Genomic DNA, 18,245 nt, shown 5'->3' on the forward strand with positions numbered 1-18,245 from the left:
AACAATTCGTCCTCCACTTCTCTAACAACTTCAGAAAAAGTAAAGGATTTGTAAGATCAACCTTCAAGTCAATGAAAACCATTCATCTCTTCCCTGACCTGGGTCTGTCCTGACCTCACCATTGGTACTTTCCAATTGAGGCTTCCAACCTTTACTGATTTTTCTCTTCTATTGGTAGGTTCCCAGCAGTCAAAACTACTGGGCTGAAAAGTCAATCCAAAATAGAAGACCAATGGAGACCATCAGGCCCTGGGACACTGTCGGCACAAGAACTCTTTGCCCATCCAGCATCAGTTTTCAGCTGCCCAAGAAGATGATGCAATAGCTTCTGCTAGAGTTCCAGATCTGTGTAGAGGAGACCTAGGGGTCAAGGGTTTCAAAGGCCCCTGACCTAATAGGATGACCTGCTCTGTGTCAGAAGGACTCTGTTCAGGAGATACCCTGGCAAGATCCCATTCAAAACTTTAACACAGGGAGCAGATGTGGCTTGAGCAGCTGAAGGCCCACCTCATGGGAGGTCCTGGGTTCAGTTCCCAGTGGCTCCTAAAGAAAAAACAAAAAGACAACAAGCAAACAATGAGCAAACCAGTGAGGGAGCCAAAAAAGGAGAAAACAAACAACTTTAACATAATCATCAGAAACTTTGGGAGTTAGGAATAGGCCAAGGTGATGTAAGGATCTGATAGATCCTTTCCCAATTCTAAATCCAAATGAGGACACTCTGGCCATGTACTCATTTCAGACTGCTTCCCTCACCCCCAAATACCAGGACAGTGTCCTACTTGGATGTTCATCCTTAAAGAATGGATATATCCTCGTTCCACCATTTTCCTTCCACATAATATGTACCAGCTACTGCTTCTTTGATCATTGAGGAAATCATCACTCTCCATGAAGAGCCAACTACACAATCTCTGCTTATACTTTTTTGTTTGTAGGATGCTAATCAAAAATCTAAAAAAAGTTTATCTGCCTTTCCACTTCCCACCCTCCCTAGAGCACTAACCTGATAGAGCACAAAATCTGGGTTCAGAGTTCCTTCATTTCTACAGCTGCTGAAACAGAACTCCTCCTGTCAAAGGCTGATGCACTTAGCATGGCATTTGGAGACAACTCCTTACAGCCCTCTCCCAGAATGTTCCCTTCCACAACAATTAGTTTCCAGTCTATACCAAGATGAGGTACTGACTATCTCAAGAAGACCTGCATACCGAAGAACATGCCAACAAGTATGAAGCATCTTTAAATGGTAGCCTACATCTGGCTCTTTTCCCATCCCTATACCTCCCACCTATGCCAATGACCCGAGGACCTCTACTAGAAGGACAGCTTCTAGAAGACAAAGGTCATCTGCTTCATGGCCAGCATCCAACTGCCCTCTTCCACGTGCCTCCACAAAAATTTCACCATTCTCTGCTGGCTACAAAGATCCTAACTTCTGCCCCAAACTCAGTGCCAAGACCCAGGAAACCGAGATTGAGACGATGTGGAGGACAAGTTCACTTCAGGGCCTGGTTCACTAGGAAGGGGATGACTGGGAGAACAACCACAGAATTCTGCCTTTCTCTGTGTCAACCGATTGTATCAGAACACGTAAAGCAAATGAACCTGGGGAGTCAAGGAAATCCACCCTACACCTTTCCCTTGAGACAGGTCTTAGCTAGCCATTGTCCCACAGAGGGCAAAGGAAAGCAGGGGCTCCCAAGACTGTCCATGTGTCCTCTCACACACCTGCTCCTGGCCTTCACTTTGACCGTCCCCCTCGTCTGGGTACCCCTTTAGCCACACTGAGTACCACCCAGTCCCCTCCCTCCCCATCCCCCCTCTCCCACCCTCGCCTTCCACGCCCACACCACTCACCTTCCCCTTTCAGGTCATGGGGACTTGTACAGACTGGACTGGCTCCCTCCTCCTCCTCAGCTTCCTCACAAGGGGGAGAAATGGCCGTGCATGTGACTTTAAGACTGCCCTCCACCCTTGACAAGGCTCTTCCTGCTCGGTTGCTCTGTGCTCTGCCCAACCGTGGATTCCAGGAAAGACCTCAACCACAAAGAAGCTCGTTTCCTCAATTCCAGGAAGGCTAAGCGCGCTTATGGCAGCAATTAATACCCATCTGTGTTCTTCTGCTAAGGTAAGAATTTGGCGGGGTGACAGAGGATATTTTTGTACAGGGGAAAAGTAATTTATTAAGAGGATGTGAAGAGAGACAGAAAGTGTTCTTTGAATTAATGATAAGGACGCTTTCTGGGGGAGCTATGAGGGGTATTTTTTCAACGTGCTGGTTTGGATGGTTTCTGACTGTTCAGAGGACAACCGTTGAATTCAGCCTCAACTCCTGATGCAAAAAGTAACCTTATGGAAAGCTTCCAAAGACTTCCGAGCCCAGGCCTGGGCTTAATGATTTCTCCCCATTTGTGAATTTGGCAAATTGACAGAAGTGCTGCTGCTGTGCCAGCAAACCAGCCACCCCTGTAGAGAATGATAAATCAATCTCGGTGTGGCCGGAATTCTCATCACGCTTCACAGCCATTGATCCTCGGACAGCAAATTAATAGCACAAGTAGGAAGGCAAGGCAGGTGGCTTCCTTGCCAAGTGGGCCACTGCTCTGGCAAGTATGTGGTGATAAATGCCAGTTTGGACATACTTTTAGCATTTAAATATGGCCCATTAATCTGGTCGCTGGGAGAGCAAGCAGCTCTCTCTTTTCAGAAGGGCTACTCTTAGCACTGAAGCATTACAGTTTGATCTCCTTCTCCCTGAATCTCCCATTAAGCCCTTAAACAAGAAAATGTAATTTTTTATCTAACCCAGTACACAAAATTTCTGCAAGAGACATTTCATATAATACAGATAAGTCGTGTATTTGTTGCCTGAATGTGGGTCAATGGAAAGGGGCCTCTTTTTAAGTCAGCTCTTAAACTTTAGGACATACTATCAAACATTTAACCCAATGCGTGTTTAATTTAAAAACGATGCTGGCCATCTCCTCTTCTTTGAAGCTCAGTCCCCACTGCCCATCTCAAAGTTTCTTGGCTTTCCTTCTCCCTCTCACTTTTTGGCTTGTTTATTTGTTTTGGAGGTACCAGGGACCTCGTACATGGGAAGCCGGCGCTCAACCACTTGAGCTGCATCTGCTCCACTCCCTCTCACCTCTTTGCTGACCTGTGAAGTGATTTGGTGAGTTAAATTGTTGCTGCATCCCACCCCATCCTCCATTCTCCCACACCATATATGAATTTTAAGTTTTATTATTGCAATACAAGTGCTTCATGCTGACTTTTTTTCATCTTAAAAAAGAAAGGATGAGCATACCCAAAAGAAGAAGGCAGGAATTCTGAGCTGGCAAAGGAGGTGGTATCTGTTCGACTTTGCAGGACTCCTTGAAATAACTTCAAACTACCCCAAAGCTGGCACTGGACACAGCTAAGGAGTCTCACTGACTGAACAAGCCTGAAATCCAGCTAGATCTGGATAGAACCGCCTCTTGTCTCTCCTGGCTGGATCTCCAACTCTGCTGATTCTCCTCAGGTAGACCTTGGCCCTGTCTGGGCTTGACCTTGCCCTCACATTCCTGGCTATGACTTTGGACCTTCGCAGTGGCCGCCTTGTCTCTCTGGCCTGGCATGGAATCCAAGGACTACCTGGTTCAAGTGCCCCCTTGGCTTGGTGTGTTTCTAGAACTTTCCTCCCTACTACCACCCTTTACCATGGCATCTCCCCCGGCTCCAATTAAATCACGAAAGTCCCTGGTCTATCAAATATGGAAAACTCACACATCGACTTCTAGGAATATTATGTGAGCTTCGGAGTTGTCCACTCAAGATAAAATGTTGTGTTCATTGAGTAAATTTTCATTTATATGGTATTTTTCACAATGATTAATAGTAACTGATCTCAAATAATTACTATGTCTGTTTCTAGCTCTTGTATGTATTACCTGCATCAATCACTGCTACAACCCCATGAAGTTGGCACTATCATTCTCTATAGGAGAACAATCTAGTGTGGTTAAGAAACTTGTTCAAGTTCACCAAGCTAGTGACAGAGCCTGAAGTCACACCCAGGCCCTGATATGAGAGCCACATTCTTAATTACACACCTCAATCAGCTTCCTGAAGCAACTGGCAACAAGAGTATACCCAGATCTCGTGGTAGGTGGTGGTTTCTTAAACCTTACACCCAAAGCACGAGCAACGAAAGAAAAAATAGATAAATAGGACCTTCTAAAAACGAACACTTTTGTGCTCGACTTTGCCAAGAAAGTGAAAAGATAGCCTACTCAATGGGAGAAAATATTTGGAAACCACATATCCAATGAGGATTTGATATCCCTGTTATATAAAGAGATCATACAACTCAATGATAAAAAGATAAGCAGTGTAATTTAAAAGTGGGCAAAAAAAAAAAATCCACAAAAAATAAAAAAAGAGAAAGAAGAAAAATGGGCATAAGACTTGAACAGATATTTCTCCAAAGAGGAAATACACATGGTCACAAAGCACATGAAAAAATGTTCAACATCACTAGCTATTAGAGAAATGCAGATCAAAACTACAATGAGATACCATTTCACACCTTACAGAATGGCGATCAACAACAGCAACAACAAAAAGAGAAAACTACGAGTGCTAGAGAGAATGTGGGGAAACAGGGACCCTCCTCCACTGTTGGTGGGAATGCAACATAGAGCAGCCCCTGGGGAAGACAGTTTGGCAGCACCTCGAGAAGCTGAATACAGAACTGCCATTTGATCCAGCAATCCCGTTACTAGGAGTAATTTCAGAAGAACTGAAAGCAAAGACATGAACTGACATTTGCCCACCTATGTTCATAGCAGCATATTCACAATTGCTAAAATATGGAAACAACCCAAGGGTCCATCAGCTGATGAATGGATAAACAAGATGTGGCATATACAAACATGGAATATTATTCAGCTGTAAGAAGAAATGAAATTGGCATGGATATGACAACATGGATGATGCTTGCGGACATTAAGTTCCGTGAAATAAGCCAGACACAAAAGGACAAGTTTGTGTAGTCTCACTAACATGAACCAAATATGATGAGTAAACACACAGAGGTAAACTCTCGAGTATAAGTCACTGGGAGATAGAATGTGGGTTGAGATTAGAAGCTGATACTTAATGTATGTAGAATTTTTAATAAGGTTTATTGTGAAAGTGTGAAAATGAATAGAGTTGGTGGTAACACATGATAGTGATTATTAGTTACCACCTAATACTGCTGATTTATAAATTTGATGGTGGCTGAAAGGGGAAGTCTAGGAGCATAAATGTCAATTGAAAGGGAGCTAGAGGATAATCTAGGGACTGTATAACGATGATTGCAGTGATGTACTAAGATTGTGGTTAATAGCATACATAAAAGTATAAGTGTAAGAATGTTCTTCTTTTACAAAGTGTTAGGAATATGGTGATACACGGGAAAATTACAACTAATGTAAATTATGGATGATGGTTAACAGTAACATTGAAATATTTTTGCAGCAATAGCAAAGAAGATATTCTATCAACCCTATGGGTCAACAAGAGCAGGGGAGTAAGGAGGGACGGGATTTTCCTTTTGGAGCAGTGAAAACGTCTAAAACTGACTGAGGTGATGACGGCACAACTCTGTGATGAAACTAAGAGCCACGAGAGTCCCCTGTGCACGGATTGTATGAGGCGGGGGCTGAATTAATAGTGACTCCTATTATACCACTACAGCGCGTTAACAGTAGGTGGGTTGGGGGAAATACACCAAACATAAGATATGGACTATCGTGAGTAGTAGTATTTTTTTTAAGATTATTTATTTATCCACCTCCCCACAACTTGCTTGCTGTCTGCTCTCAGTGTCCATTCTCTGTGCGTTCTTCTGTGTCTGCTTGTCTCCCTTTGTTGCATCATCTTACTGCGTCAGCTCTCTGCAGGCGCAGGCCAGCCTGCCTTCACAAGGAGGCCATGGGAAGCGAACCCAGGGCCTCCCATATGGTAGGCGGGAGCCCAATGGACTGAGCCACAGCCATTTCCCAAGAGTAGTAATTTTTGACGATGCTCTTGCATAATTTGTAACGAATGTTTCACAGCAATGCAAGGCGGTGGTGGAGTGATGGAGGGGGCCCTGTACAGTGATGTGCATGTCTGTTTTGTAAGTTCACAACTTTTACTACCCATTTACTGTTTAGATATGTTCACGTATAAATAATATACTTCAATTAAAATTTTTTTTGAAGAAAAGAAAGAGTAAGCCTTCAAGGGAGGTGGGCCTGGAAAGCAGAGCTATGGAGTGTGCAAATGAAGTCCAGTCTAGACCCCGGGCTGCCTCGCTCGCTCTCTGGTGAAAGAATCGCACTCGTGCTCTTCTCGATCCGAAGGGCAAGATGGGCGTCTCGCAGTGCGTGAGCTCAGGTGGACGGTACGGTCTCTACCACTTTCTTTTTATTATCAACTTTGAGCTTTTGGGGGCCATGTTTCCTCTAAATCGTTTGTCTTCCCTGTGTTCTCTCAGATTCCTGACACCAGAACTGTTCAGGATAAAGAGAAGAGAGATGCACAGATTCAAGGTAGAGATGCACCTGGGCAGGGGGCGAGCGAGGGACTCCAGAACCGGGGCCAGTGGGCGGCCGCTCCCATCCCGACACCCCCAGCCCCCGGCAGGCATCGCCACCCTACAGGTTAAGGAGCACCGCCCTGCAGACCACGGAACGGCCAGTCAATCATGAAAGATGTCCACTTCATTAGCCGTCAGAAATAAAACACGAAACATCCATGAAGGGCCATTGCAGGCCCATCAGTTTGGCAAAAATTTAGAAGTCTGATGACACTGAGTAGGGGGCAACAGGGGCTCTCAACCCCTGCTGGTGGCAGTGTAAATGGATTTAACCAAACCAGAGGAATCTGGCCTGAACTACTGAAGTTCCCCAGAAGTTCTGCTTCTCTGTCTATCCCTAGATAAACTCTCGCCCGTGCATATTCCAGGATGTTCACTGAAGCATTGTGCCGTAAGAGGAAAAAACAAACACAGCTGTCCATTAATAAGGGAATGGCTAAGTACACTATTGCATATTCAAATAATGGACTACTACGCCGCAGTGAAAAGGAACTTGATACATTAATATAGATAGATTCCAAAAACAAAATGTTAAGTGAGAAAAGCTAGCTGGTGGATGAGATGTAATACAATATGATTACATTTCTATAAAAGGAAAATGTACCACGATTCTAAACATTTTGCATGCATATATAATGTATAGTAGTGTGTATATATATATATAGTACTACATATATATATGTAGTGTATATATGTATAGTACTACATATATATATAGTAAGCATAACAACATACATAGGAAAGATATATATATATCTATATATATATAGTACTACATATATATATAATAGTGTATATATATATAGTACTACATATATATAGTAGTGTGTATATATATAGTACTACATATATATATATACACATATATATATATATAGTAAGCATAACAACATACATAGGAAAGACATACATCAATATTGGAATAGTGGTTGCTTTTTGCCACAGAGGAAGGTAAATAGGACTGGAGTAGAGAAAAGGGGGAACTATATATTTAATCATTATTTCTTTTTTATAATGGTCTGAAGCAAATATAACAAAATAATAAAATGTATTGATTCTAGGAAGTCACTAAATGGATGTTTGTAACATTACTCTTTGTGTTTTCCTGTATGTTTAAAATATTTCAGTAAAAATCCAAGCACTTTCCTACACTAAGCAGTTCAAAGCAGTCAAAAATAGAATCTAGTAAGGGGAGCTGCCATGTAGGATAGCAGCTTGAGGACATAAATAAATGCAAAACAGCATCGTGCCCCAGCAACAGTGAATCATTGTCAGAGTCTAGCTGCGAATCACCTGGAGCAAAGCGGGGCACTGGACAAGGCTGGCCGTGGCCATTTCCCAGCAAGAATGACAGTTTCGAGCTGTCTGGCTACCTTTTATTTCTCTTAAAATCAGGCGGAGTTTCTGAGAGTCACATTCAGATTCTGCTTGTCTTTAGTAAATCCCATCACCCACATCGGCATACGCTAATAATATTAAAGCACAATTCAGTTTCCAGTAAAATACAGTACACACAGACTACAAAATGAAATTCCTGAAATGAGCCAGACCAAACCCTTTTGGTGGAAAATTCTTATTTCCTTTGTGCTCTTTTTTTAATACTCAGATCCTTGTAGTTAAAAGATTTTAAAAATAAACCTTTTGAGGACTTGGGAGTCAATTTGAAGAGTATTCCAAATGATGAGGCAATTTTAGCATTGATATGGGTAACTATCTATGGGAGGTCTAAGCATATAAAACATAAATCCACAGTCAGGCACACACCCAAACGCACGCACTAACTGGTCTGATAAGAATTTAATATCCATGATATATAAAGAGATGTTACAGTTCAACAATAAAAAGACAGATGACCCAATTTAAAAACGGGCAAAAGACCTGGTGTTAGCCAAAGGGGGTGCTGATGCAAAATGCTGGAAATTGGTTGGCTTTTATAAAGGATACTTATTTGGGGTAGGAGCTTACAGATACCAGGCCATAAAGCATAAGTTACTTCCCTCACCAAAGTCTATTTCCACGTGTTGGAGCAAGATGGCTGCAAACGTCTGTGAGGGTTCAGGCTTCCTGGGTTCCTCCCTTCCAGGGTCTTGCTTCTCTCTGGGCTCAGGGTGCCTTTCTTCCCAGGGTGTAGCAGTTTGATATAATTACTTCCGGGGTGTAGCAGTTTGATATAATTGATGAATTCCAAAAAGAAATATTGGATTATACTTGTAATCTGATCTGTACCTGGGCATGATTGAGTTATGATTATGGGTGGGGACTCACAGATAAAAGGCAAAAAATAGAGTTGGGGCTTTTAATGTTGGAGTTTTGATTTTGGAGTTTGATTAAATTGGAGCCCTGGGAAGTCTGCACGCAGAGGAAAGAGAAGCCAGCCCCAGGAAGGAAGGAATCTTAAAGCCAGAGAAGAGCAAGCCCCAGGAACGTAGGAACCCAGGAAGCCTGAGCCCTCACGGACGTCGGCAGCCATCTTGCTCCAAGTAGACTTTGGTGAGGGAAGTAACTTATGCTTTATGGCCTGGTATCTGTAAGCTCCTACCCCAGATAAACACCCTCTATAAAACCAACCGATTTCTGGTATTTTGCATCAGCACCCCTTTGAATGACTAATACACCAGGGCTCCAGCTTAAGACTTCAGCATCAAACTCCAACAACAAAACTCCAACATAAAAACCCCCAACATCAAAATGCTCCAGCTCTGTCCTTTGCCTTTCATCTGTGAGTGCCCCCCGCCAAGGCGCGGGACTCAACACCTTACTGGCACAATACAATCTCATATGCCCAGAGGAGACCAGTTTACAAACATATTCCAATATTTCTTTTTGAAATACATCAATAATATCAAACTGCTACAGACCTAAATAGGTACTTGTCCAAAGAAATACACATAGCAAAAACAAAACAAAACAAAACAAAAAATGTTCAACGTCACTAGCAATTAGGGAAATGCAAATCAAAACTTCAATAAGGTATCATTTTACACCTATTAGAATGACCACTATTAAAAAGACAGAGAACTGTAAGTGCTGGAGAGGCTGTGGAGAGATAGGAACACTTCTTCACTGTTGGTGGGAATGTAGAATGGTACAGCCACTGTGGAGGACCGCGTGGCAGTTCCTAAAGAAGTTGAATATAGACTTGCCACGTGACCCTGCAATACCACTACTGGGTATATACCAGAAGAACTGAGAGCAGTGACATGAACAGACATCTGCCCACCAATGTTTATAGTGGCTTAATTCATGATTGCCAAAAGTTGGAAACAACCCAGGTGCCCATCAACCAATGAATGGATAAACAAACTGTGGTGTATTCACAGGATGGAATATTACGCAGCTGTAAGAAGAAAGGAAGTCGTGAAGCACATGACAACATGGATGAACCTGGAGGACATTACATTGAATGAAGCAAGCCAGACACAAAAGGACAAATACTATATGATTGTGCTATTAGGAAATATATCATGTAACATATTTATGATTCCATTCATATAAAATATAAATATAAATCAATTTATAAAGATGACATTTAATTAGTGGTCATGCAGGGCTGGGAAAGGACTGCTAAGAGGTGTGGAGTTTTCCTTTTTGGAGTAATGAAATTGTTCTACCATTTTTTGTGATGATGAATGTGCAACGTTGTGATTATACTAATAGCCATTGACTGTACACTTTAGATAGACCACATGGGATGTGAAAAATAAGTAAATTCAACTAGGAATCTTGAAGAGAAAACGAATGGAGCAATGAGTGAAGGTGGAAGGCGAGTCCCAGTAAACTGCTCTGACATGGTCCTGGTAATGCTGAGTTAGTATTTACTGAGCCTGACCTGCTGTCACTCCCTGCCCTTCGGTGCCTTACGGGCACTGAATTACCAGGTGCTGCTGATTGTTCTTTGATAACTGAGTAATTTAACAACGAAGGTCTAGCTTTATTCTGCACCATGAGGGACAGAGACCTGGAGGAGCGCCTTCTAGCCAATCGCCACCCCGCAGGGGGAGGCGTGTGTGAACCAAAGTTCATTGACGTTTCTGTTGGGAAAAAGAAACAAAAAGCTACTTGGTCTCTTTGAAGATTCTAGGAAACCAATTATTTATTTGGAAAAGTGGTAAATAAAAGTCATATCCATCCTGCCTTTCCTATGTGAACTACATCACTACTTAATAGAAACACAAAGTTTCTCTTTGTAAATGGTTTCCAACAAATATTTGAGGAAGGAATGTGAGAGTGGGAATATTGCTGTTTTTTTTTTTTTATCTCTAATGAATTAAAGCATCTGGGCTTTGGACATTCATAATGCAGGGCAAGCACACAAAAAGACAACCCGGCATTATTTTTTTTTTTTAGGAGGTACCAGGGATTGAATTCAGGACCTCGTACATGGGAAGCAGGTGCTGAAGCACTGAGCTACACCTGATCCCCCTCCCCCATGAGAGTTGTTTTTTTTTCATTTGTTTGTAGGGGGTACCAGGATTGAACCTGGGACCTCATACATGGGAAGCAGGTGCTCAGCCACTGGGCTGCAGCCGCTCCCCATATGGCTCTTTTGATGAGCTACGCGCCACCACCTAGAAATAGTCTTGCTAAAACAATCGAACTTGAATTGGATCCAAGCACCAATTTACAGGAATATAGAGGACAGAGAAACATGCTACAAGGAGACTATAATAAGCAAGTTCAGGCTGTGGGAAGGTACAGGAGAAATTATGATGGTTGTACAACGGATAATTACAAGAGGGAAAAAAAAGAAACGAATGGGAAATCTATAGGTTGAGGCGCAAAGGCAAAACTTAAAAAAAAAACAAAACGCAGACACAACTAAATTACAGCGTTTAGTCTTGCACGACGGGGTGATCAAAAGTGTACGGAAAAGCGAGTGTAAACGCCGAGGTGGTGCCTGCTCTTGGAGGAGGCACGGAGCTTGTGCTGGGACGTGTGCAGGCTCGTGGGGTGTCTGGAGACTGTTCTTGTGGGCGGCGGTTTCAAGAATGTCTGCCCACAATAAATCGTTAAGCTGTGCATTTGCACTATGCTGTTTTCTGTATTCATGGCTATTTAACAAAAAGCCTTAAAAATATTTTTTATTATGAACATCAAATTTAATCACCACTCTCCCTGCTGAAACAAGCTCCCATGGGCTGCCCCTAACTATGGCAGGGAGTCTCCATTAAATAAGGCAATTGAGTTTCTGTATTATGTTTTAGAAGATAGTTTTTGAAAAAACGTTTTTTCTTTTAAAAGGGAACAATTGAACAGGCTCTGGGAGTGATGGTGAGTGGGGGTCGGTCACGTATGCTCACGCACAACTCCGGGCTCGCTGTTGACTTCTGCTTAGCTGAGCCCTGCTACCCTGAAGTGGTCCTGTCCATCTTACAAATTTAATATTTAATTTTAAACACACCCTTTAGACATTAAATTGACATTAAACAATATAAATAAGAAACAACATAAAGTCTTGTTATTTATTACTTAATTTATATCTACAGCAGGCCATTCGTTAAAGACAGATAGTCTACGGAACACAAGCATTAAAATAGAACGAGCTAATGAGGATAAAAAACGATATGACTACCAATTTGCCTGAAACGGAGCATCAACCCATCTGTAAATGGCAGGATTCTTCCCCAAAACTTTGAAAAGACATCAGGTAATTATAAAAACAATATTAAAAAGAGGGAATATAGGGACAATTTTTTTCCTGTGTGGCTTTTCATTCACGGGACATAGGCACCAAGCATGCCTGCCATGAGTTATTTACCAAGGGAAGTCTGACACGTTCTCTCCTGTGGTGTCATTGAGAAGCAAAACAAAAAGAGAGAAGCATAAAACTGTTGATATCTCAAAGTGCAAAGATGCAGAAATTCCAAACATCAGGTCATGAAAACAATTTGGAAGTCTTTCTAGTGCCATGGAACATAATTCAATTTCACTTTTACAGTGCAATATATAGTTGGCTTCAAAGCCACACTCAATAATGTAATATGTCGTATATTAATTTGTTACTAATAATCACACTTATTACACATTTAATATTAATTTATTACTTACTAAAAATCAATGAAATTAATTTTATTACTTACTAAAAATCACACTTATTACACATTTAATATTATTACATACTAAAAATTAATAAAGTGAATTTTATTACTAAAAATCACACTTATCACACATTTAAAGTAAGTTAAACAGCAGGAATTCACTGTTAATTAAGGAATAGTCAAGCTTGGTCCTATAGACTACTAAATATTAAGGAGTGTGTTTAAAATAAACTTGACAAAATGACAGTTATGTATTTTTGCTTTTGCTCCCTCAGTTGTCACACACCACAGGCACGAGGAAATGATGGGAACAAATGCAACAGGGATTTGCGGGACCGCCTGTTTCTGTGAGGGGGCTGGAAAGGCCAGCCTCTGCACCGAGCCCCTCTCCTTGGCGCAGGCTCCCCGTAGCCTGCCCCACCTGGCCTCTAGGCCCTTCCTCCCGGCTCTTTGACCCCCCACCCCTCGGCAGCCACACTGACCGCCGCCCTGCCTCCCACACCCACCGCCGCCCTGCCTCCCACACCCACCATCCTCCCAAGCCCTGCCCCTGTGGGTGCTCAGAGCGGCCCCTTCTGCCTGCCCAGCCCCGCCCCCGGCACAGGCACCTGGCAGACTTGCCGGGCTCTCCTGGCTCGCCCTCTCTTCTGCAGCCCGTTAGCCTGTGACCCTGCATCCCGACCCTGCGACTGCTAAGGCAGCGTCGTATTTAAACGCTCAGTTCAAGTCTTTCTCTACCTACAGTTGTCAGGTGAAATTGGTGGTGCCCAATTAAATTTAAATTTCATGTGAACAACAAATAATGTTTACTGTATGTCCCGTGCAATCTTTGAGAAATCCAAACGGCTATTCTTTCAGCAAGTGCCTGTTTATCATTTACTGTGTTCCATGCACTGCTCTAGTAGCAGCAATGAAACACTTTTAAATGGGCACCAATGGGCGGTGGACTTGGCCCAGTGGTTAGGGCGTCCACCTACCACATGGGAGGTCTGCGGTTCAAACCCCGGGCCTCCTTGACCCGTGTGCAGCTGGCCCACGCGCAGTGCTGATGCGCGCAAGGAGTGCCGAGCCACGCGGGGGTGTCCCCGCGTAGGGGAGCCCCACGCACAAGGAGTGCGCCCCGTAAGGAGAGCCGCCCAGCGCGAAAGAAAGTGCAGCCTGCCCAGGAATGGCGCCGCCCACACGGAGAGCTGACACAGCAAGATGACGCAACAAAAAGAAAAAAACAGATTCCTGTGCCGCTGACAACAACAGAAGTGGACAAAGAAGACACAGCAAATAGACACAGAGAACAGACAACCGGGGTAGGGGGGAAGGGGAGGGAAATAAATAAATAAATAAATAAATAAATAAATAAATAAATAAATAAATAAATAAATAAAATAAATGGGCACCAGTGATCACATATCGCAGCTTTTAAAGAATGCATCCCAGCTTTTGGACTAGAGGGTTTTAAGAGGATTGAATGGTTGTGTCTGGTTCTTGATCTGTGCTGCTTAATTAACCTTCTCGTGGAGTTTCCCTTCCAAGGGAGGCCGTCAGTGGATAAAAAAATAAACAAGAGCATTTCACACACCGATCAAAACATGATGAAGGAAACTGCGGGTAAGGTGATGAGAATAAAACGGCCTTTCTGAGGAGGTGACGTTGAAGAGGAGGCCTGAAGGCTGAGCTGCCAGCCTGCGGCAATCTGGGGGAAGAGCTTCCAAGCGCAGCACAGCAAGCCAGACACAGGGGGAGGAAAGAGCTAGTATTGTTTGAAAAACAGAGAAAAGTCCCAGACTGCAAATTAAGAATGCTAGAGTTTCACAAAGGAAGATTTAAACATAGGAGAAGATGCTTAACCTCATTAGCATAAAGGCAGATGCTAACTGAAACTACAACAGGATGTCAGTGCACACCCAGTGAAATAAAGACACTCCAAAGGTCAGGGGATCTCACTGCTGATGAGGACGTGAAACAACTGGACCTCTCATACGCAGCTGGGGGGAAAGCAAAATGGTACAACTACTTTGGAAAACAGTTTGGCAGTCTTCTTCTTCGTTAAACATACTATCACCATATAATCATTATTGTGTATAGTGATTATATTATATCTATGCCTCAAAGAGAAATGGAAATATATGTCCACACAAAGACTGCTCACAAATGTTTATATTAGTTTTATTAATCGAAGAAAAATGATGGAAACAGCCCAAATCTCCAACAACGTAGATGATTAATTGTGGTATATTTGGACACAGGATATAACACAGCAATCAAAAGAAGCAAAATACCAATACACACAACAACATGAAAAAATCACGTGAACATTTCATTGAGCCAAATAATCTTGACACCAAAGAACACACACTGCATGATTCCGCTCATACGAAACTTGGAAACAGACGAAACTAATCTCTAGTGTCAGAAAGCAGGTCAGTGGTGCCTGGAGCCAGAAGAGGTGCTGAGGGCGGCGGGGGAACTTCTGGGGGTGATGGGATGATGTAAACATCCCATACGTTGAGTGTGGTCATGGTTATAAGGAAGGAAACATTTGTCAAAATACCTCAAACACATTTAAGTTGGGTGCTTTTTAAAAGATGGGGGAAGCGGATATGGCTCAGGCGACTGGGCTCCCACCTGCCACATGGGAGGTCCCTGGTTTTGTTCCCAGTGCCTCCTGAAGAAGAGAGCGTGCTGGTGCGACGGGTAGGCTTGGCAAGCTGACATAACAAGAGACACAAGAAGAAAAAACATAATGAGGGACACAACAAAGCAGGGAGCAGAGGCTCCTGGTGCCTCCTAAAGAGGATGGCGAGCTGGCACGAGGGCAGTGCTGTAAGCTGACACAAGAGACACAGGGAGGAAAAGCACAATGAGAGACACGACAAAGCATGGAGTGGAGGTGGCTCAAGTGGTTAGGCTCCTTCCTCCCACATGGGAGGTCCCAGGTTCGGTTCCTGGTGCCTCCTAAAGAAACAAGGAAGATGAACAGACACAGCAAGTGCAGACAATGAGGGGGTGGGGAGAAATAAATAAAATAAGTCTTAAAAAACAATCTTAAACAGCAAATTATGCTTCCATAAAGCCGATTTTTTCAAGTGCCAAAAGAAACTATGTATTAAAAGGGTTAAAAGGGGGAAGCGGATGTGGCTCAAGCGATTGGGCTCCTGTCTACCATATAGGAGGTCCAGGGTTCGATGCCCAGGGCCTCCTGGTGAAGGCAAGCTGGCCCATGTGGAGTGCTGGAGAGCTGGCACAGCAAGAAGACGCAACAAAGAGACACAGCAGAGAGACAATAAGATGCAGCAGACCAGGGAGCTGAGGAGGTGCAAGAGACTGAGCACCTCTCTCCCACCCTGCAAAGTCCTGGGTTCAGTTCCTGATGCTGCCTAAAGAGAAGACAAGCAGACACAGAAGAACACACAGTGAATGGACACAGAGAATAGACTGCAAGCTCAAACAATGAGAGGGGAGGGGAGACATAAATAAAAATGAATCTTAATTTAAAAAGCGCTAAGAGGATTCAGGGTTCAGGAAGTTTCAGAAAATTTAGCCTGTTGCCATTCCCAGATACTGAGAAGAGTCAGCCCAGAAAGAGGGTAAAGCAAGAGCAGAGAATTCACACCATGAATCAGAAAATAAACAATTATTACTAAATGTTGACATTGATTTTTGGACAAAGTAATATTGCTGAGGATTTGGGCTTTCAGTATTTTCTCAACATCGTTTAGTAGCAGTAAAGCACTTTAAAAAATGCACCAACCGGGGAGCCGATGTGGCTCACGCAGCTGAGCGCCCACCTCCCACATTGGAGGTCCTGGGTTCAGTTTCTGTTGCCTCCTAAAAAGAAAGAAAAATAGTCAATGAACCAAAAAACCCAAGGAGTAGACAACGAGCAAAACAGACGAGGGAGCCGTCGGGGAAGGCGCCGACGGTCGGGTCCGGCAGTTGTTGAGCTGCGCTCCCCCCTGTCGTCCAGTGGACTTGAGGAGGCTGAAGAGGGCTCCAGCCCTTGCCCGCGCTAGCGAATGACCCTTATCGGTTGACTCGTGACATCCAACCTGCACAGCGGTGTGCTATAAAGAAAACTTGCCTCCCGGCTCAGGGTCGAGAGTTGCACTCCAGCCTCCCCATCACCGTGAGAGAAACCTGAGGAGTCAAATCACCAGGAAAAGAACACCTTCATCGTCTGTAAGAATCCACAGAGCCTCAGACGGACTCTCAGCGATGACACGGGGACACCAGCTTTCCCAGGCAGGGCCAGCCACGGAACCAGAAAGAGGTGCGGCCAGGGGCGGGGGTTTCCAGACATTTGGAAGACCAGGCTGACCCTTGAAATGATCCCTCCTGCTGACCGGTGGGCAAGAGTATTAGGAAAGGGAAGCGGATTTGGCTCAACAGATAGAGCATCTGCCTACCACATGGGAGGTCCTTGGTTCAAACCCTGGGCCTCCTGACCCATGTGATGAGCTGGCCCATGCGCAGTGCTGACGCGCGCAAGGAGTGCCATGCCACGCAGGGGTGTCCCCCGCGTAGGGGAGCCTCATGTGCAAAGAGTGTGCCCCGTAAGGAGAGCTGCCCAGCGCGAAAGAAAGTGCAGCCTGCCCAGGAATGGTGCTGCACACACGGAGAGCTGACACAGCAAGATGACGCAACAAAGAGAAACACAGATTCCCAGTGCCGCTGACAAGAATACAAGTGGCAGTGCATTCTGGGTCGGCGTAGCCATGGCGGTTCGTGTCCTTTCCGCTTGTGTCCGCCGCCAGCCCGTGGCCTTTACGCCACCGCCCCGGGCTCCTAGGCTGTTGTCCGCTCGGCCGCTCAGCACTGCCTTGTGCCCCGCAGGGATCCGGACGGGGCTTGTAGCTCCACAGCCGGTCTCGGTGCTCGCGCAGGTTCCAGGTGAAGTTACACAGTTACGCCGCCAGTATAGTGACGCGCCCCCTTTGACATTAGAGGGAATTAAGGACCGTGTTCTTTACATCTTGAAACTCTATGATAAAATTGATCCAGAAAAGCTCTCAGTAAATTCCCATTTCATGAAAGACCTGGGCTTAGACAGTTTGGACCAAGTGGAGATTGTCATGGCCATGGAGGATGAATTTGGGTTTGAAATTCCTGATATAGATGCAGAAAAGTTAATGTGCCCACAAATTGTAGATTACATTGCAGAGAAGAAGGAGGTATATGAATAAAATATCAGACTACCTTTCTTCAAAGAGAAGACTCAGTTGATACTGACAAGTGTCTGGAGTGAGAATGCATTTTGTCATCAGTTGCTGACTTGGACAGAGTAATTCTTTTGGATTTCTATTTAAAGTGTCTAAGTGTTTGCCCTTTGAAAATAAATCTGTAAAACCAAAAAAAAAAAAAAAAGAATACAGTGGACACAGAAAAACACATAGAGAATGGACACAGAGAGCAGACAACTGGGGGCGGGGGAAGGAAGGGGAAAGAAAGAAATAAAAAATAAATCTTTAAAAGAAAAAAAAGGGTATTAGGAAAGTGCTGTTCTTGAAGCTCGAGGCATTTTTTTTTAAAGATTTATTTATTTATTTCTCCCCCCTTCCCCTCCTGCCCTGCTGTTTTTGCTGTCTGTGTTGTCT

At 43.9% G+C, this 18,245-nt stretch overlaps 1 pseudogene; it reads left to right on the top strand.

Annotated features, from left to right (window-relative positions):
* The first annotated feature begins 17,366 nt into the window (after positions 1-17,366).
* Positions 17,367-18,012, top strand: LOC101421443 (acyl carrier protein, mitochondrial pseudogene; annotated as a pseudogene).
* The last annotated feature ends 233 nt before the right edge of the window (positions 18,013-18,245 follow it).

Source organism: Dasypus novemcinctus, chromosome 31 (genome assembly GCF_030445035.2).
Source record: "Dasypus novemcinctus isolate mDasNov1 chromosome 31, mDasNov1.1.hap2, whole genome shotgun sequence".
In the NCBI taxonomy this organism is placed as follows: Eukaryota; Metazoa; Chordata; class Mammalia; order Cingulata; family Dasypodidae; genus Dasypus; species Dasypus novemcinctus.